The 21,947-nt window shown below is 33.8% G+C and overlaps 1 protein-coding gene across 8 annotated transcripts in view; it reads left to right on the forward strand.

Moving 5' to 3' along the window:
• Nucleotides 1-21,947, forward strand: part of LOC128213654 (neuronal calcium sensor 2-like) — a 92,727-nt gene that overhangs the window by 58,177 nt on the left and 12,603 nt on the right. For 7 of the 8 annotated variants that reach the window (XM_052919648.1, XM_052919647.1, XM_052919651.1 and 4 more), the window contains exon 2: nucleotides 2,599-2,679. The gene's annotated coding sequence lies outside the window, so the exon portion shown is untranslated. Of the gene's footprint in view, nucleotides 1-2,598; nucleotides 2,680-2,861; nucleotides 2,900-21,947 lie in introns of those variants that run through there. The other variant, XM_052919653.1, reaches the window with a different exon arrangement.

Raw genomic sequence — 21,947 nt, forward strand, 5'->3', positions numbered from 1 at the left:
TAAAGATGTGTCTTCTTGGGTCTGAGTAAACACTATCATTGATTCCATGCAAACAGATAGGTTCCGGGCAAGTCTTATCCTGGTCAACATCTCCCAAATATTTACATTTCTTGATGTATGATGTATGATAGGCTTGGTAAAACAACATTGGTCTGGTCACTGCAAGTGATGGGGGCTCTAAGACTTTTATGTGGAATTACAAGCTTTTTCGTAGAATATTCACTCCTGCTATTCATACGCTTTTGCCAACATACATAAACCATGTCATCATATGTAATATGATTTTGCCCGCATACATAAACCATGTCATGTTATAATAAAACAATTTTGTCCATATACATCAACATGGCATGTTATTTCGTATTACTTTTTTCTGACTTTCATTGTATTGTTATTTGTAGTCACATTTTGTTCGTCTGGGCATAAGAATTGGTCACATTTTAATGAGTGGATTCCTTTTGTGGCATTCAGTTAATTTACGTGTATACATTTTTTGAGAAATAATGTTGGTGACCTGCAACATACACATGCTTGTTGACCTAGTAAAATATTGGGGGGGGGGGTTCTTCCTTGACATACTTTTGGTGACATGCGGAATGTTGATTTCAGCTGCCTTGACATACTTTTGATGACATGCAGCTTTGTGATATTAGCTTCCTTGACATACTTTTGATGACATGCAGCGTTGTGATATTAGCTTCCTTGACATACTTTTGATGACATGCAACTTTGTGATATTAGCTTCCTTGACATACTTTTGATGACATGCAGCATTGTGATATTAGCTTCCTTGACATACTTTTGATGACATGCAGCTTTGTGATATTAGCTTCCTTGACATACTTTTGATGACATGCAGCTTTGTGATATTAGCTTCCTTGACATACTTTTGATGACATGCAGCGTTGTGATATTAGTGATTTCAGGTTCATTGACAAACTTTTGGTGACATGCGGCATTGTGATTTCAGTTTCATTGACATACTTTTGATAGCATGCAGCGTTGTGAAATTAGCTTCATTGACATACTTTTGATGACATGCAGCGTTGTGATATTAGCTTCCTTGACATACTTTTGATGACATGGGGCATGGTGATTTCAGCTTCCTTGACATACTTTTGGTAACATGCAGCATTGTGATTTCAGCTTCCTTGACATTTTTCGTGACTTGCAGAATTGATGGCAATGTTGGGAAAATTCTTCTTTCTAGGCATAAATGCTTTAAGTGAATTTTAAGCATTCTTAGTTAATGTATCACTGTGGAATGATACAGTGTACTGGAAATACATTCTGCACTGAATAACATTAGAAACTGGAAAGTCCCTAGTTCAACCCATCGAAAAATGTTCTTGGATCGCCACTGATTTGATTTCACTTTTGATGATTCCGGATTACTAATCTTAAAAATCCTTCAGCGTCCTGTGTTCAAGCCTTCTCTCGATTGACATGCAAACAATTAACATGTTTATCTTTTCTTCACGATCCCACTGTAATGTTCAATTGGGCACCAACCTGAATAAATATACTAGGCAAATATTTGGAGAATATAAATATACTGGAGTTCGGAACAATAGGAGACACATGTTTTTTTGTGGGAGAGCTTGTTTTTTTTCTTGAGGTTTTGTTTATGAACTGCTTTTAGAAAGTACATCCATTTTAAAGGAGCATTTTTGTGGTAGCATTAAATTAGGTTGGGTTCTAAGGAATTACAAAACAACGTCTACCTTATACTTTTTAAGTATCAAAAGTTGTTACCAAAAATTTGTGGATTGAAAATCGGACAAAATCGCCAAAAATTGGAGAGGTCATTATGATGAAGCATCGATTTCAAAATCGAAACTTGTTCTTGTAGAATATCATGGAATATTACATACTAATGTGAATTGAAATTGTTTCTGATGGTTGTAAATGAAATGAAATACAATTAAACTAATGACATACATATTATAAGGTTATTACCGCTAATGGTAAACATTTAAGGTTGTCAATGATGATGAGAGATCAAGTTATTCTTTATATGATATTTAAGTATAAATTCTTATATCTTTTAACTATTAGCAATAAATGATTTTTAATAACCGGAATTTATTATCACCGACTTCAGAGGCAAATAACAAAACTACAACTTGGCAATGCTTAATAATTGTTTTATGACATCGTTTTATGATCGTGAAGTTTTTTGTTTCTTCCCATTTTATTTATAAGAATCTAAACATCAATTTAAAAAGATTAATAGTTGTTATGATGGTTGAGTTATTTGAAGTGGGTGGTGTTCTAGGGAAATACAAAACATAAAAAGCAGCAATTTTCCCTTGATGACTTCGAAAGCATTTTTACTCCTTAAAAAGTGTGGGTGTGTTTTAAGGTGGAAATTCTTTCAAATAGAATCATGAAAGGTCAGACATATATATATAAAATAATGCATTAGATTAAAAAAAAATTGTATCCAATAATAATCTGCATGGGAGTACTTTCCTTGAAATCCTCCCAGACCAATCCTTCCTGACACTAATTTCATAGTTTTTTTTTCAAACTTTAAGGAAGATTCAATTTATTTATTGTCATTCGATGTTTAACATGCCTGTTTTCTATTTTCAGAGGTCTGGGGACAGTGACAAGTGCTGTTGATGAGTATCTCAAGCTGGACAGAGTTGTGACATTACATCCGTTGTAGTTTAGGTGAGTCTGATATGACGCTGGACAGAGTTGTGACATTACATCCATTGTAGTTTAGGCGAGTCTGATATGACACTGGACAGAGTTGTGACATTACATCCATTGTAGTTCAGGCGAATCTGATATGACACTGGACAGAGTTGTGACATTACATCCGTTGTAGTTTGGGTGAGTCTGATATGACACTGGACAGAGTTGTGACATTACATCCGTTGTAGTTTAGGTGAGTCTGATATGACACTGGACAGAGTTGTGACATTACATCCGTTGTAGTTTGGGTGAGTCTGATATGAAACTGGACAGAGTTGTGACATTACATCCGTTGTAGTTTGGGTGAGTCTGATATGAAACTGGACAGAGTTGTGACATTACATCCGTTGTAGTTTGGGTGAGTCTGATATGAAACTGGACAGAGTTGTGACATTACATCCGTTGTAGTTTGGGTGAGTCTGATATGACACTGGACAGAGTTGTGACATTACATCCATTGAAGTTTGGGTGAGTCTGATATGACACTGGACAGAGTTGTGACATTACATCTGTTGAAGTTTGGGTGAGTCTGATATGAAACTGGACCGAGTTGTGACATTACATCCGTTGTACTTTAGGTGAGTCTGATATGAAACTGGACAGAGTTGTGACATTACATCTGTTGTACTTTAGGTGAGTCTGATATGACGCTGGACAGAGTTGTGACATTAGATCCATTGTGGTTTAGGTGAGTCTGATATGACGCTGGACAGAGTTGTGACATTACATCCATTGTTGTCTAGGTGAGTCTGATATGACGCTGGACAGAGTTGTGACATTACATCCGTTGTACTTTAGGTGAGTCTGATATGACACTGGACAGAGTTGTGACATTACATCCGTTGTAGTCTAGGTGAGTCTGATATGACACTGGACAGAGTTGTGACATTACATCCGTTGTAGTCTAGGTGAGTCTGATATGACACTGGACAGAGTTGTGACATTACATCCGTTGTACTTTAGGTGAGTCTGATATGACACTGGACAGAGTTGTGACATTACATCCGTTGTACTTTAGGTGAGTCTGATATGACACTGGACAGAGTTGTGACGTATCCATTGTAGGTTAGGTGAGTCATGTCATGTCAATTTAGACATGAAGTATTCAATTACAAATGTAGCTCATTTGTAAGTCCTGTTTTTCAATTGGTACAAATTGTATCTCATCACTCCTCTACCAGGGGGGCATTTAGTCTAGAATCCTTGGATAGGATTTTGTATTAAACTGTACAAAATCACTCCGAAGTACAAAACACTGCTCCTAGGATTCTTAATGAAAGGGCACCGTGGGCTATTGTCATTATAATTTTGGTCTTTTGAAGACATACTTATTTGGGGATCTTACAAAACATGTATGCAACCTTTTTGATGAGAGCACAGGTGGACATGCGTGTCCTATTTGAACATCTTGCCAACAAAAATCTAGGCTTCGGATCAGTACTGCATAATTATTGAATAAAGATGGAGATAAGATCAAAACACTCCATACAGTTTATTATGTGAAATGCAGAAAATCTTTTAAATTGTCAATTTGTTAAGTGCAGAAACAGGTCTGGAGAACTCTTCTAGACATTGTTTTGTCAGCAAACAAATACATTTGCTCCATGGTAAAAAAGCATCTCCTGTGTTGTCTAGATAAATCTTGTAGCTGACAAGCTTCAACCATTTGTACCCTAAATCCAGAAATAAGATGAACAAGTAGTTTATTTCAAAAGCACTGATTTATCAGAAGGCTAAGTTGGAGTTTGCTCTAATTGCTGTCAATGTGAGAGCAGAAGAAGTTTCAATATAATAGCAGTATTAGTCAATATAATAGCAGTATTAGTCAATATAATAGCAGTATTAGTCAATATAATAGCAGTAATAGCAGTATAAGTTAATAGCTGAGTATGAGTCAATGTCATAACAGTATAAGTCTATGTTATAGCAGTATAAGTCTATGTTATAGCAGTATAAGTCTATGTTATAGCAGTATTAGTCAATATAATAGCAGTATTAGTCAATATAATAGCAGTAATAGCAGTATAAGTTAATAGCTGAGTATGAGTCAATGTCATAACAGTATAAGTCTATGTTATAGCAGTATAAATCTATGTTATAGCAGTACAAGTCTATGTTATAGCAGTATAAATCTATGTCATAACAGTATAAGTCTATGTTATAGCAGTATAAATCAATGTCATAACAGTATAAGTCTATGTTATAGCAGTATAAATCTATGTTATAGCAGTACAAGTCTATGTTATAGCAGTATAAGTCTATGTTATAGCAGTACAAGTCTATGTTATAGCAGTATAAGTATATGTTATAGCAGTATAAGTCTATGTTATAGCAGTATAAGTCTATGTAATAGCAGTACAAGTCTGTGTTATAGCAGTATAAGTCTGTGTTATAGCAGTATAAGTCTATGTTATAGCAGTATAAGTCTATGTTATAGCAGTATAAGTCTATGTTATAGCAGTACAAGTCTATGTTATAGCAGTATAAGTCTATGTTATAGCAGTGTAAGTCTATGTTATAGCAGTGTAAGACTATGTTATAGCAGTATAAGTCTGTGTTATAGCAGTGTAAGTCTATGTTATAGCAGTATAAGTCTATGTTATAGCAGTATAAGTCTATGTTATAGCAGTATAAGTCTATGTTATAGCAGTGTAAGTCTATGTTATAGCAGTATAAGTCTATGTTATAGCAGTATAAGTCTATGTTATAGCAGTATAAGTCTATGTAATAGCAGTATAAGTCTATGTTATAGCAGTATAAGTCTATGTAATAGCAGTATAAGTCTATGTTATAGCAGTATAAGTCTATGTTATAGCAGTATTAGTCTATGTTATAGCAGTATAAGTCTATGTTATAGCAGTATTAGGTAATAGCAGTATAAGGTAATAGCTGAGTATGAGTCAATGTCATAACAGTGTAAGTCTATGTTTAACACGAGGGGTGAAAGTGAAAAGGTTCTATCTTCTTCCTTATTTAATGTCACTTAGAACCTTTTCGCATTCACCCCTCAAACTGTCTGTATTTGCAGTATGTGTGAAACATTAGCAGTATGTGTGAAACATTAGCAGTATGTGTGAAACATTAGCAGTATGTGTGAAACATTAGCAGTATGATATCAGACAATGGCTGTTTTATTGAGGCCTTGCAAGAGCTGTTTTCCAAGTGCACAACCTTGACCTTGAGGCCGTGTAAGGACAAACCCAATTCTCAATGCCGCGAAAAGTCAATGATTCTAGATATATATAGGGCTTTGCTTCATCATGTTCTTGTGTATGTGTGCTTAAAGTTAAAGAGAATGAGATGATCCTTAGTTTTGGATAGTCAGACAAATTTCATAGTCGATGAATGAACTGTAATGGACAACAATTCATAAAAGAGCGTTTAGTAAGTAAGCTAGACCAGAAAATGTGCAGGCACAGTTTGCTTGGGGAGGGTTCATGCAGGGGCAGGGGCATTCTCCCCTGCGATTTTGTTTAATGCAGGGTGTGCTTAGATGTTTTTTCTACTATATCTTTGAATAGAAAAAAATGTTGAAAAGAAAGACTGGTAAATATCCTTACCTGAAGCATAGACCTCCTAGCCCTTCAGCTTTAAATGCATTTTTAGACTTGTTAAATTTACCGATTTAGAAATTCATGTGCAGGCCTTCAGGCGCCACACCTGAGTGATATGATTTTTTCACTCAACAAATGACGTTATAAACATGTTATAATGGCTTATATGAAAAGTAAAATGATAATTTGTGTTAAAAATGTGTTATTAATGATCATAATCCGTTATTGCGAAATGTCGGGTGCCTACCGACGATTCAAGATAATATTTAAGAAACGCTCCAATACTTATAAATAGGGTCAGCCATAATTATGCACCATAATTGATCTTATTTTCTTTGGAAAGAAAAGTAATAGGTTGAACTGTTAAATTAAAAATTTGAGTTTCAATGGGCTTTTGGCATCTCATCCTTGATTCTTATGAAAATCTAGGTATTTTCAAATTGTATAGGTTTTCTTTAAATTAATAATTATTAAGCAGCAGAAAAATACTATAGCTCAGTCTCCATGACTGTGGTGATGTGAGATATTTGTTCTTAAAACTCTTAGAATTGGAAGAAATTCTGTCAAAGAACTTCCTTGGTTTTTGGTAGGCTAGGCCGAGAGAAATCTCTGACAATTGGATGAATAAGCACCCATTATTTTCTTTGTACCAGAATGTAACAATAGCTGGGCCTGGTATTGATTCAAGATACAATGTGTGTCTACTTTGGAGTATTGTAATTGAAATTAATGTTGAATAATTCAACTCTCTTGTGTCCTTATGTGGAAGCTGCTGCTTTATAGTGTATACATGACATTGGCACAGTGAGAAGGCCATAATAATGTCTTGTCATGATTGTTCAACATTAGTCACTTATATTATAGTATTATATGCTATAAGCAATGTTTTGCCTTGCACCAGGAATGGTTCCTAAAACTGGGGATTTGAGTCACCCTGGAATGGCTTCAAATGGTGGCGATTTGAGTTCGCCCCTGGATGGTTCCTAAATAGTGGGGGTTTGAGTCCCCCTGGAACGGCTTCAAACGGTGGCGATTTGAGTTCGCCCCTGGATGGTTCCTAATAGTGGGGATTTGAGTCGTCCTTTGATGTCTTGTAATAATGGGGAATGGAGGCTGCCACTGGATGGTTCCTAATAGTGGCCGCGCGCCCGGTATTTGAGTCGCCTTTGAAGACTTTCAAATTTTAATTGAGCTGGCTTCTCAAAAAAAAACTAGTGCACACAAAATAGATATTCGTTAAAATCCTGAGAACCTGTTATATTTTGAGATACATCATGTAAAGAAACGAAAATAGTTTACATAAATGTAAAGATATATACAGTTAATGAGACTGGAGTGATAATTTTACCCAATTATCAGGTAATCTTGAATAATAATGTGAAGCCTTCTGTCAAAAATAAGAACATCAATAGGTGCATTAACATCTTGTTAGCTTCAATCGCTTTAACATCAGTGTGACAGATTCCTTCACCATTAGTGCGCCCAGCTGTAAGAATCTGTTCTATTATTTCTTTCATGTTTTGGTGCCAAAAATCTGTCGGAGCTTCTGAAATATTATAATTAACGCTGCATTATTATGAAAGTGTTAATTACTATTCCTCTGTTCAAGTAAAAGTGGGGATTTTTTTCAATGCCCACTCTTTTAGTACTTGATTAGAAATCTTATAATTCTTGAATAAAATATTTGCTTTCTTTTAACATATTTTATACAAAATGTGTACTTGATATAAATACAACTCTATTAAGGCTTAATAAAGTTTCTATTTATAATTAACTCATTAATCTAACAAAAGCTGACTGTATTATATAATTAGAAATTCAGACAGGATTTATTGTCTCGGTGGTAAGTTATTTTTGGTAACTTTTAAGGTATAATTATTTTTTTAACTTTCTGAAATTAAGGTTTTATAATTGTAATAAATTAACAAGGTTAATAACATGTAAATTGCTTATTTAATACATGTCATTTATAACGTACATGTTATTGTAAAAAAATATTCGTTGATTTAATTTTTTTGTTTTCTGAATTTCTGCATTATTTCTATATGACCAAATTTTGGTGTGTAATATATGGTAGTTTAATTTTCTGTGTTTTCAATTTTTGATATATTGTTTGATAGTATTTATTTAAAATGGCATCGGTAAATTAGTTGAATGTCCTTTGATATAATTCTGAAATATCAAAAATGTTTGTGAAATTAAAATGCTGTTTTTGAATATTAAAATATATTAAAATTATAAAACAAAAACTGTGATACATTTATATAAAAATTAGGCAGCCATTTAATTTCTTAAATTTACTAGTGGAACAAAGTAACTGCATGGATTCAAAAACTTTCAAAACTTATGAAAAAATTATCTTTAATTAACATTTTTTAAATTTTGAAAATTATCATTTTACATTTAATGCAAATAATTGTATATGGTAGTGTTTGATTATATGCATTTATCAATCTGAATGAAAAGTAGATAGGCCTGGCGCAGCCGGGTGACTACTTCAATCTGATAGTTATGCGTATTCACAAATATTAACCAACTATGTGTTCAAAATTATATCTGGTCTCGTATGATATTGGCACAACATCTCTGGTTAAAATTATTAACAGTTTATTGCTGATTTAACATAATAAATGTTGGCAAATTTGAAAAAATAATGCCACATCGAATTTGAAAAATACTGCCATCACGCTGAAAGATGTATCGGTTAATTTTAAACACAAAAATCACTAAAGTGACTGTCCATGATGGAGGGGAACAGGGCAATCTATTATCCAAATGAGATTATGATAGACGCAGACTCCATCTCCGAAAATAAAAAGCACTTTTATTTCTATAATGCATCTGTCCAATATCTCTCACTGACCATGCATATTTCCTCTCTCAGCTGTCATGGCAGCATCCCTGGTCAGGCGATATTTAAGTGAGTTGTGACAGTTACCTTCAAGTGGTCCTGCCGTTTTAGCTCTCTGCTTGATTACACCAGTGTGTTTGTGTAAATTGAAAGCAATACGTTGTTAAGTGGATGTCATCAGAGATTTACGAATGCCATCATGGAAGTATCTTACAGACTGTCACAATATAAGAATGAGTTACAATGTCCCTGAGTTTTGACGGAAGTCGTGCTTTAATGTGATGTCAGTTAATTTTCTTCCTGACATTCTCAAAGGCAAACAGTTGTGGAATATATCATATTAAAGTGAGCCTTTTAATCGGGGTGTTGTTAAACAAATTTAAACCCATAACTTTTGTCATATATGAGCTCATTTGACATTCATTGAAATTAGACTTTTGGGTGTACAAGCCCGAATTCTTACACTGCTTGACATATTTTTATATTATATAGTTGTCGCTTAGTCCGTCTGTCCAGCAGTATATATCCCCAGTAAAAATGTCAGAGGAATACCACTGGAATACCAGAATTCTGGTGGTATACCAATGGTATTTCAGTGGTATACCAGCAGTAAATTTTGGTGGTATTCCACTAAAAGTTTACCGCTGGTATTTCAGTGAAATTCCACTGGAATACCAGTGGTAAACTTTTAATGGAATACCACCAAAATTTACCACTGGTATTCCACTGGAACTCCACTAAAATACCAGCAGTAAATTTTTGTGGTATTCCACTAAAAGTTTACCGCTGGCATTCCAGTGGAATTCCACTGAAATACCAGCGGTAAATTTTGGTGGTATTCCACTAAAAGTTTACCGCTGGTATACTACGATACCAATGGAATACCAGCGGTAAAGTTTTAGTGGAATACCACTAGAATCTGTGACATTAATTTGAAACAATATCCATATTACATGTTACAACATATTTACTTCCCAGGTCAGCTTAATCAACAGCATTACAGAACAAAAACTTAAAGAACAAAAACATTTGATATTAAAAAACTAAGTAATGCAATTGAACACACATTAATTTATAATACTAATTCATTAAATTTTATAATTTTTTAAGAAGTTACAATAAAACAAGACTAATCATTAGAATCAGGAAGTCATCCATTTATAACACTTCCACTTTTTATGACACATAACACTGTTGTGAGTATATACATTTGTACACATTGCAAAATGATGTAATCATTGTAGATGATGATGGTTCTTCTTCTTTAGGGTTGATGTGTAAGTTAGTAATTTATTTAATCACAGCAACTTGCCAAACCTTTTTAGCATCTAGTTAGTGTAAACCAGTCCTTCACTTATAATACAGGAACAGTTTTTCACTTCTTCTTTAGTTAAGATAGTGTAACTCATATTTTTGAACAGTTTCCAAAATTGCATCTGTATCAATGTTGATGCCCACAGCAACTAACATGGAGTTGGTAGATGATTTGATTCTATACTGCAGTGCAGTAATATATATCGCCCATTTTCTCCTTTTCTTTCTCAAATGTCAGTTGTCTTCCTCTATTTTAAGTCTGTTTTCCCTGAAAAACATATGACATTGAATTTAGATTTTAATGATAAGAAGCAAGTTCAAAATAAAGTCTTCTTTCTTTAAATAAGGCCAATTGTAAATTATTTTAACCCTAGAGGATTATAGAATTGATGAGATTTTAAGTTGTGAAGTTTTACTTTGCAGTTGAAACAAAAATCGCTTGTATTAATTGTAGGTACAGGGCGATTCACTTAAGCCTCAAAGTAAAAGTAAATTATTTGCAATCTATTGTCAAGTTCTCTAGTCTTATGACAGTTAAGGGGCATTGTTCTCGTAGTAAAATGGCTATGTTTGAGAGAAATGGGTCCTCCATGGAAAAACAATAAATGTACGACTTTGTATTAACAGCTCAACTGACTTCTGTCAAATATATGTTTGATTGCATTGAAATCCACTATGACGCTTTCACGACAAGAAAAAACTTCATACATTTTAAAATTATCTTAATTAAATCCTTACCAATAACCCTAGTGTCGTAAACAAGTGAGCACCTGCAGAAATTGTACAGGACATGTTGGTGGGTGGGGTGTCTGTACGGTGTCAAAGTGATCAGAGGTCAGGCGTACCGGTAACGGGGAAAGTTGACATCCTCACTTTAATTGAGTAACTGTATAACTGGTTGTGTATTACTTGTCTCCATTGAGTCTAAAATGGACAATTATTTCAGCGAATATCATAAACAATTATGAGTAACACATGATTTCTTCACTCAATCACCCAAGAACATTAAATGAATGCAGTCACAAATCATAAATTCTAAAATGTCACATATTTTCGCGACTTCTTTAAATTGTCTCTTTTCCGATCATATGAAAGTATTACACAAGTAAAACCAAATATTTCAAAGCGATAAGGCGAAATTGCAATAAGTGCTTATGTTTTTTTTGTAAAAAAAATCATAATTTTTAATTATAAGAAATTAAATTAGTTAAAAGAAAATCTAAACTGATGATTGACATGCTCTTTCCAGAAATTACAGTCACTTGATATTGTCATTGAATAATATTGTACATTTAGTAAGGAGTCAAAACCAATTTAGTTCAACAATAGTCTACAAGTGATAGGTGAAAACTCACCAGTTTGCCATCGTGGTCAAATGACCGACTCAATAATTAAAAGCTTTATCCATTATCGTCTGCAAAGTGTACTTCCGGTTCATTTCAAAATATTGGCTTATTGTTGTTATTCAGTTGTGTGTGCAAATTTTGTCAGTGATGAGGACAACTAATGGACTTTGAATTGCTCTAGAGGATAGAAATCACATAGATTAATGATCTTATACCAGCTATCATGTGTTACATTTTCACGCTGTCTAATAGTGGAGATTAAAAACTACTGTTTGGTACATTGACGTCATGGCAAACCAGACTCAAGACATTTGCTTAAACAAAATGTAAGTCAATTGTGAAGCTTAAAAATCATATAAACGACTATGAATGCCTATCAGTTATATATGTACAGCATGGTCACTAAAACAGAAGTTGTATGAGAAAACTATTTCTTAACCAATTCAAAAAATATTTTAGAACTTAAGTTGTTTGGGGTCATGAAAAAATCTTTTGTTTTTCAACACCTTGTTAAGAATATTTCTACAGCCACAAATCACGATGTCTGTACATGAAGTTGATGAACAAGAAAGGTAAAAACATCCCCTCTCAATCCTTGGTGTACCCCAGCCCGGGGGTGGGGCTGATGGGGGGGGGGGCGTGGTTACAATTGTCTGACTGGTGCATTAACAACTAAAAAAGCTTTGTTTAAATGCAATCTTGGAACCTTAAAATGCATATTTCCCACAAGCTTCAAAAGGGCCAGCCGCCCTTTGCCTATCAACAGAGTACATCCCTAAGACCAAGGGGCCTACTGTGTCCCCCATCGACCCACAGAATAGCATGTATGAATAATGTAACCAGAATTCAAACAAACCCTTATATCTTATCTTACATTTAGCACAACCTGATTTAATTTCATTTATTATTTTGATTTTCTTAATCCAGTCCACTGGAAATCCATTGGTATACAACTGAAATAAATTTGACCAGTGGCATACCACTACTGATTATTGGTTACCAGTGCCGAGTGGACTAAGAGTTTTATTATGTTTACCACTGAAATGCATTTGTATTCCACTGGTATTATGTGGTATTTCATTGGAATATCAGTGTATTTATGTATATTACTGGAATACAGTGGTAAAACTACTGATGATATTGAAATGAAACTTGGTCTACAGATAGATGGCAATGAGATGAAGTGAAGTACACAAGAACCATAATCCAACGGTGCATATTGATGAAATTGCCTCCCCTGATTTATTTTTTTCATAATTGGTGCTTGTTCAAGCAATACCTTGGAAAATGCTAAGGGGATTAAAATGCATCTTCAAATATAGATTGATAGCAGTGAGAGGAAGTGCAGTTCACAAGAACCATAACCCTGCCCTGAATACATCTTGGGTTATCTCCCCTTTACCAGAATTATGTCCTTCAAAAATGGTTCCAATTGATGCAGTTTAATTTCTAAAGAAAGGTATATCATTGTGTTTTAGTATACTCAGAGCTTGTACTCTCATTATGTATAAAATCTGGTGTGGCCTGGCCTGTCAAATGCTGAGTCAGCAGGCCAAGGCCGGTCCAGGCCAGGCCCAGTTTTAGAACATGTCCAACGGTAAGGGCCCAGGGCTTTCCAACAGTATGGGCCCAGGGCTTTCCACATATCAGAGAAATGTACATACCTGGGCCTGCAGCAGTGATGTACAGAAAATATCAGACACAAGATAAGACAATTGTGAATCCATTATTGTTGCTTGTCTAGTTCCCCAGTTATTTACATGGAGCCAGGAGCTGTCAGTCATGTTATTTTTTAAGTTATTGATCGATTAACCGCTCTGATTGTCTGGCAGTCTTTGACTGTAAAAAAAGTTCAGACTAGGAAGGGATAAATGGCGGAAACTGGAAAATTTGCGGCACGGTCGATTGAATGCTCAGTACTAAGGAGATCGCTTAAGTAGACTTTAATTGTACTCGGGCTTTATTACAATCGGTTGGCTTTAAGTACTATTGATCAAGTATTGAAACAATGCTGTGGTTATTTGATGGATGGTTGGTCCCTTGGGCATTCCATGACCAAGGGTTTCCAAGGAAGTAATGCATTTCATTCCATTCTCTGATATTCTGATATGATAGGCATTGACATGGGAGTAATGAAGAGATTTGGGTTTTAGCTCGGCTAATTTGAGGACAAGTTCTTGTGCTCCAAATATATTCTATTTTGTTTGTATTGATGTTTTTTGTTGTACTGAGTTTCATGTATGGCAATTAAGTATTTCTTCCATTGTGAATGTATAACTCACATTTGTTAAGAAACAAGGAGATTATAATGCTGTTCAAACAAAATCTTATCCATGATTGGTCAACAACGGGGGGGTATTGTGCATCATGATGTAAGAAAACTATTGCGATGGAAGTATTGTTGTGAACAAATGCATTCTGCTTTACATTATTTTTACAAAAAATAAAAATCAGTCTGAAATTGTACTAGAGCAAAATAAGCTGTTGTATTCCAAATCTCTTTTCTTATTTCAAATTGCAGCAGTCAATTATAAGATGTATTTTCTCTGTCTATAATGCATATATAGCAGTTATTATAAACCATAAAAACAATGTTTTGGTGAAACAATTTCAGCTTGTGTCCTGGTAATTGTGTCCTGGAAAATTTGCTCACGGTTGACAGTGGAAAGCATCCATAAGATTATGAGTGTGAAATTCCATGAAGGACCGTGATGTCTAAGTCCAAAAACTATTGTAATTAGAGTGTGTTTCTGTATTTATTCTTACATCATAAATGTAGATATTGCGCTAAATTTTGCTGCTTAAAAATCCCCAGGTGTAATATCAAAATCCCCTAGAATTCAGACCAAAATCCCCTGTGAAGCCTCTCAGAAATATGGCATGTATGATATTTTTCTAGCGCAGTTATTTGTCCGTCTGTTTGACTCTCACACTTTCGTTTCAACTCCATCTTGTAAACCCTTTTAAGGATTTTCATAAAACTGGTCATATGTGCACGTCATCAAGCCAACTTGCAGAACCCACATTCCTCCACACAGCACCACATCCAACACCATAATCTCCCAATTAAACTAAATCAGCACTGCAAGATGCCATTTTATGGTGAAAATAGCTACAATTATGTCTTCAGGACTGCAAGATGCCATTTTTTTATGGGCTAAATAGCTACTATTATGCCTTCAGAACTGGAAGATGCCATTTTATGGTGTAAAAGGATGCTTATAATTATGCCTTTAGCAATGCAAGATGCCATTTTATGGTGCAATTTATAGCTTCTAGTATGCCTTCAGCATTGGAAGATGCCATTTTATGGTGTAAATAGCTACTATAATGCCTTCAGCATTGGAAGATGCCATTTTATGGTGTAAATAGCTACTATAATGCCTTTAGCATTGGAAGATGCCATTTTATGGTGTAAATAGCTACTATAATGCCTTCAGCATTGGAAGAAGCCATTTTATGGTGTAAATTAGAGCTACTATAATGCCTTCAGCATTGGAAGATGCCATTTTATGGTGTTAATAGCTACTTTATTGCCTTAGCACTGCAAGATGCAATTTTATGGTGTAAATAGCTACTATAATGCCTTCAGCATTGGAAGATGCCATTTTATGGTGTAAATAGCTACTAAAATGCCTTCAGCATTGGAAGAAATAGCTACTATAAATTGCCTTCAGCATTGGAAGATGCCATTTAATGGTAAATAGCTTCTATTATGCCTTCAGCATTGCGAGATGCCATTGTATGGGGTAAAAAGCTGCTATTATGCCTTCAGCATCGAAAGATGCAATTTTATGGTAAATAGCTACTATTATGCCTTCAGCATTGCGAGATGCCATTGTATGGTGTAAAAGCTGCTTTTATGCCTTCAGCATCGAAAGATGCCATTTTATGGTGTAAATAGCTACTCTTATGCCTTCGGCATTGCGAGATGCCATACATGGTGTAAAAGGTTAAGAATATGCCTTCAGCTCTGTAAGAAGCTATTCAGTATTATCTTCACAGGCTATATACTTCCCCAAGAATATTGAAACCACAAATTGACACAAGCTGTAATTATTTGCTAAGCTAATCTAAAGTAATAAATGGTACTGTCTACACATGTCATTGATTTCCTATTTCCATTGAATTCTTCTTAGGGATTTTCCTTTTTTTAATTGTCTCAGCCTTATTTTTTTTTCATCTTTTTTCGCCAGATTATCTATATTTTAAAACTCTAAAGTGGAATTGTATTAAACTTCAGGCAATGATTACAGTAGAATTACCAGAGTTTGACATACAAATGATAGTAGAAACAAAAACCAAACAAACTGTCATAAAATAGACCACATGTGTCTCGCAAAACACCTCCCATCAGAAGCGACAATATCTGTTGGTCCGTAGGTGTTAGCTTGCCTTGGCGACGGCGATAAATCGGGCCTCAGAGGATTCCAGAAGGAGGGAGGACGGTAATTATTTCCCATTCATTGTCTTCATGACATTTCAGCGTGAACGCTCGTTCTCAAATATGTCCCCCGAGTGTGGCGTTAAGTTGCAGATGTCAGGTTCTGCTTGAGACTCTGTAGTCATGGTGGGTTAGGGCTGCTGTTTTTCTGTCGAGTTATGGAGGTCAGAAATTGGTATTTGTTTGCATGGTACTAGCTGTACCTATATACTAACTCAAACATGTTCTAGCGAAGTAAAAAAAAACTGGGCCAGTTCTTCAACAACCACAGAATCAGCTATTTTTAATGATCACTTAGTTCTAATTATGTCATATCGTTTGAGGAAATACCTACCTGTATCAATATACATGATATCATCATCAGAGGACTTTTTATTTATGTAAACATTTGTTCATCATATAATGCACAGTTACTTTTTTTGCTAGTTTTTTTCTAGGACGGAACGTCAATTATGTTATTATTTAGAGGTTTATGTAAGACAGGTACCGATTTCCCTACTTTTTAAGATATTCTGTTTTACTGAAAGGAAGGGAAATTATATGATAACTCTTAAATTAACAATGCATTGTAAAGATGTGTAATTATCATTTAGCTAATTGATTTGCTGGAATTTTTTTAAACATTTTGATGGGAAAATGGTTAAAGAAACAAAGTAATGGAGATGTTTTCTTTGGAATTAAGATAAATAGGCATGACTGAAATAGGAGTTTTATTTTTTATATTGATTTTTCCTTACTCATCTGACAGACTTAAACATTTTGTAGTTTTAATTTAGCTGAAAAACAGGACCCGAAGTGTTCTCCAAATGGAAGCAATTACCTAAATTAAGTTTGCTCCCGTTCTGCAAATGTCTGACTGATTGTATTTTAGATATTTTTTGAGTGGAAACAGTACCATTGTCTCCATCTAGTTTTGCGGACTAAATGGAATATTTATTTACAAATGAGATGTGTACCCAAACTTGTAAGTTTTATATTGTTGTAAATCTGGACTGATACATTATGGTAATTTGTTGACCATTAAATTTGGCCAATTGTTCAGAACTTTGTTAAAGTTAACATGATCATGGCTTAAGTACTTAATTCAAATCTTGACTGCTCTGGAAGTTTAATTGATACACTTGTGACTAGCAGGCGGCATTATTTCTTACAAGATTCAAGGGTGCTCAATTATTTCATGATATGAACCTTACCATCAAATATATATTCAATTTCAAAAGTTCAATCTTGATCAAATTGTTAATTTTAACAAAGTTCTGAGCATTTGGCCCGTTGTTATCATTTCTAAATTATAATGGGTATAATTTAAATTCATTAGGAAGAACTTGTTTCATTTGCTGTTGTTTTCAAAATAGGAGGAAATATGGACTTATTTTATTAATCTAGTATCTTTTAGTCATAATGGTATGTATACATGTAGTTTAGCTTCAAAGTCAAGGTCACACATTTTAAGAAAAGGGTATATTAATTGTGAAAAATGGAGGTCTTTAGGTTTTAAGGTCAAGGTCACACATATTTTAAGATTTTTTTAAGAGGATGGTGGATTAAGTTTGAACATGAGATGCATTTGAATTTCTAAAGGTCAAGGTCACAGGTGATACACAACTAAATAAATTTAAAGAGGTCATGGTGTATAAGTTGTGAAAAATAGGTCATACTCTTAAGGTAAAAGTCAGACATATTTCAGTAAATTTTCATGAGGATGGTGTATCTGCTGAAAAAAAACAACAAGGTATAAGGTTTTACAGTCACAAATTTAAATTGTTGTCACTGATATTAAATATGCTAATACCAAAAATACTATAAAACTGCTCCAGTCCACCAAATGTTGCTCTGTATTTTTTAGGCTCAGAGTATATATAAGCTAAAATAACTTGTAAAAGAGTCATATTCATGACAAGGTCATTAAATTACAAATATTTTTCGAGATATGAGCATAGGTATTGTTTATGTATTTGAAAAGCTGCTTGATGTTCTCGTAATCAGCCATATATCTTATTCGAGAATAAATTGAAAAGGATAATTGAGAGCTTATTGCATTTGAGATGGATTCATAAAGAATTTATCCCTCCCATTCAATCATGGGACATTAAACCAGGGTAGCTATAAATGATATAACAATATCGCGGGAACAAAGTGAAATGGCTCTATCCGCATTTATATTCGATATCAGTTATAACATTTTCCCGATCATCCTTCAATATTTTCTATGGGTCTTGACACAAGACAAAGTATTCCAGCCATCGTGCGAGGCTTGCATTGATTATAGGACGAGCCTTAATTCGAAGAAGTGTTGCACAATGAAAGGGCAGGCCGGAAGATCATCTCAATATTTCCAGCTAATGTAATCATTGAATTAATTTAATAGTCATAAGTGGGACTGTGTGAGTGTTCTATTAAAATCAATCTCGAGATTGTAAAGAATGCTAGTGTTGCGAAAGAAAAGCCATTCAGATGCCGTTGGATGAAAATGCTTTGTATTGGTCTTAGGCTTTAAAAATCTACAATTGTTTTAGGTTTCCCGACTCTACCTACATATAAGGCGCCAACCCTACCATTTTTATAGTCAGTTGGTAAAAAATATTATAGTCAGTTGGTAAAAAATAAAAAATAAATTTGTTTTTCATTTATTTTTAAGTGTGTGTTAGCTGCACTCTCACAGATTATATTTTTGGTCTTGGAAAAAGCAAAATTTTGCGTAAATATCTGCAAACCAATGGTAAAATTAAGATTGTTGACAAAAGATCAGATCTCAGATTTGCATATTTCCATTCGAAAATTAATGTTTTATAGCAATAAACCGTAAGTATGGTTTAAGAACAATGCATAAAACATTAACTTTTGAACTTAAATATAAAACTCTGCGATCTAATTTTTTGTCAGTAGTCTTATATAACTGGTTTCCATGGATTTTCCCAGAAAATTGGCTTGTTCCAAGACGAAAAATAAAAAAGTTGTCAAAACGTTCAATCTGTGAGAGTGCAGCTTTAACATGTAGTTCAAAATCTTCAAATCTATTACAGTAAATACCATTCTCCAATGATTACAATAACCTTCTCACAGGAAGCCTAACAATAAAAAAGCTTGACCTAGTCCCTACCTAGCTGTATTTGAAAAGGATGTAACCCAAGCCAAAGCATTATTTATTTATTTTGCCTTATTATTGCGACTGCTTGCCAATTATTGATAATAAAGAAATGACTAAGACCATTTTCCATCAAAATCTTTTTCAGGTTTTTCATTTTTTAATATTTTTAAAAATAAAAGCAACTTGGGAACATACACATTTAAATTTTATGACGGTTTTCCATGTTTGTCTACCGTTCTGCTCTTAACATGCAATTTTGAATCATTTTATTTTTTCTCTGTCATAGCAGAATATGTCTTGGATTTGTCTGTATATCTTATTACATGTAATAATTGTAGACCTTGCAGCAATGAAATTATGCCAATATGGTAATCAGATTGTTCCCTTGTCATTTATTATGTAATATTCATAATGTAGAAAACTTCCTTAATTTCTCTTTTGGCTACTAAATACTATAAAATTTGGGTGTAAAATGGAGGGTCATTATAAATTAATAATGAAGATTCAATATTAAAGTCCAATATAAGCTGCTGTATTGAAATTACCAAATATTATCACATTTTTTAGGAAAAGTTAAATACATTTACAATGGGGATGCAAATGAATGGCAAAATTGATATATTTGATTATTCAGTAATTCTTTCAATCGAATATTCAAAGACAAAAATGAATCTTTTAGAAGTTGTATTAGTAAACTATTATTATTCACATAATAGTAATAACCAGGGCTTTTTATCCTTCTTTGTCGTAGCTGGTAAAATGTGACGGAGCCTGATTTTTTTTCGAAAATTAACCTCTGAAATTCTCCATTTTCAGAGAAAAAATCCCAACAAAAAGTGATACATTTTGAACAAACAAACAAGACACCAAATTGAATATTTTCAATTCCCCTGCATTCATTTTTGTAAACAATGTGAAATTAGGTCGGTGAAGATCGTAAATTCCCACTTTAATGACTTTATGTGACAACTGAGGGTGGTTCCGTAGGACGAGCATTCTCATTCTAATGTGAAATTGACCTTTACAAAATATAACTATGGAAAAACCAAACCGACTTGGGAACTACTAAAATCAAACGAAGGCAAACGTAGATTTGACTCATTTTTTTACAACAATACAGGAAATATATCCTGAAACACTTTATTTATGTTACAAAGCACGAAGGTTAATAACTAGCAAATGTCATTCATATCATCACAGTTTGAACATTGTTGAAACTTGTTTGTCTTATAGCCAGTTGCTTTAAAATTATGGGGCCTGTTATTTAGTACCCAATGATATGTTCCTAATTGACATATCACATTTACGCCTTTGGCGTTAGTGGCCAATTGTTCTAAAAACAAGACAAACAAACTTTAAATACATCCCTAATTTACAAACATTAGTTAAAGTTATTTAAAGTTAACAAAAGTTAAATAAATACAATAAACTCTATAAATAATAAACGAAAATAGAGAAAAATGAGACGAAAAAATGGCAGCAGGATTCAACCTATTAAAAGGACCCCTGGTTTGCTAGCCGAGGTATTTACTGCTGGGCCACTGAGTCATTATTAAGATAGGTAAGGTTCCCCGTTCCCCGCTCGCCCCCCCACCCCCCAAAAAAGTTTTGTTTCCGCTAACAACTAAAAATAAATAGGGTATGTTACGTTAGGCAAGACTTTTCTTTTTTTTCTTTTTTGGAAAATTTTAACATGTTCAATAAAAAAATGCAGTTTTTTTTGTAAATGAGGAAAAAAACAAATCCACATTTTGGCAAAAAAATGTTTAGGGTTGGGAAGAAATAATTGGGGTAGTTTGAAAAGCGGAAACAAACAATACCTGACTGATACACAAATACAGACCATTATAAGTTCAATATTTTTATTTGAGTCAATAAAAGTTAAAGGGCAGCGGAAAAGAAACGGGGTGGGCGGAGATGAAAATCTAGCAATTAATTTATAGTCACCTAATCCATGGGGAAGTCCTAATTTCTTTTATAACCTCATTGGGATTTGTGTTTGAATATGACAAAGAATGTAGGTTCATTTTTTATTGAACACCCCCTTGTTGTGTCTTGTATGCAGAACAGCCAGCTGAATAGGTTGGTCAGTGAAACACGTTAATGGAAATTTAATTGCATTTTATTTTTTTCGAAATAGTGATTTTGATGATTTTTATAATATTCAGCTACAATTAAAGAACTTCTTTTCAAAGGTTTGTGTAAATTTGTAGTGTAAAATGTTTTGTTACGGAAGATCAATTAAAATGATCTCCTTTTCCTCAACGTTTCAATTATGGATGTGTTAATTAAGGTAACAATGCTATTTTAGTGTAATTGTCTGGTGTATATAGAAAAGAAAAAAACAGGATTTTTGTTATTGCAGAATGTGATTAGTAATTGTTTTATGAATTTAACTTGTCATGGCAGCGCTCTGATTATGTTTTCATTGAACTACTTCTTTGTTGCAGATCTGTTTCTGATTTCTATAAAGGTGATCCAAATTTTAATTTCAGATCCATAAATTGAACAACTAAATGCTTGATTCATTTATAACTTTATGTGATCTACTGTATCTTTTCAATTCTTTAGTTGGAACACCTAAACTTGGAACATTTATAAAAGTAATCCACTGTGTCTCCATAGCTACAAAATCTGAGCTTGA

The sequence above is a fragment of the Mya arenaria genome, chromosome 13 (assembly GCF_026914265.1).
Source record: "Mya arenaria isolate MELC-2E11 chromosome 13, ASM2691426v1".
NCBI lineage: Eukaryota > Metazoa > Mollusca > Bivalvia > Myida > Myidae > Mya > Mya arenaria.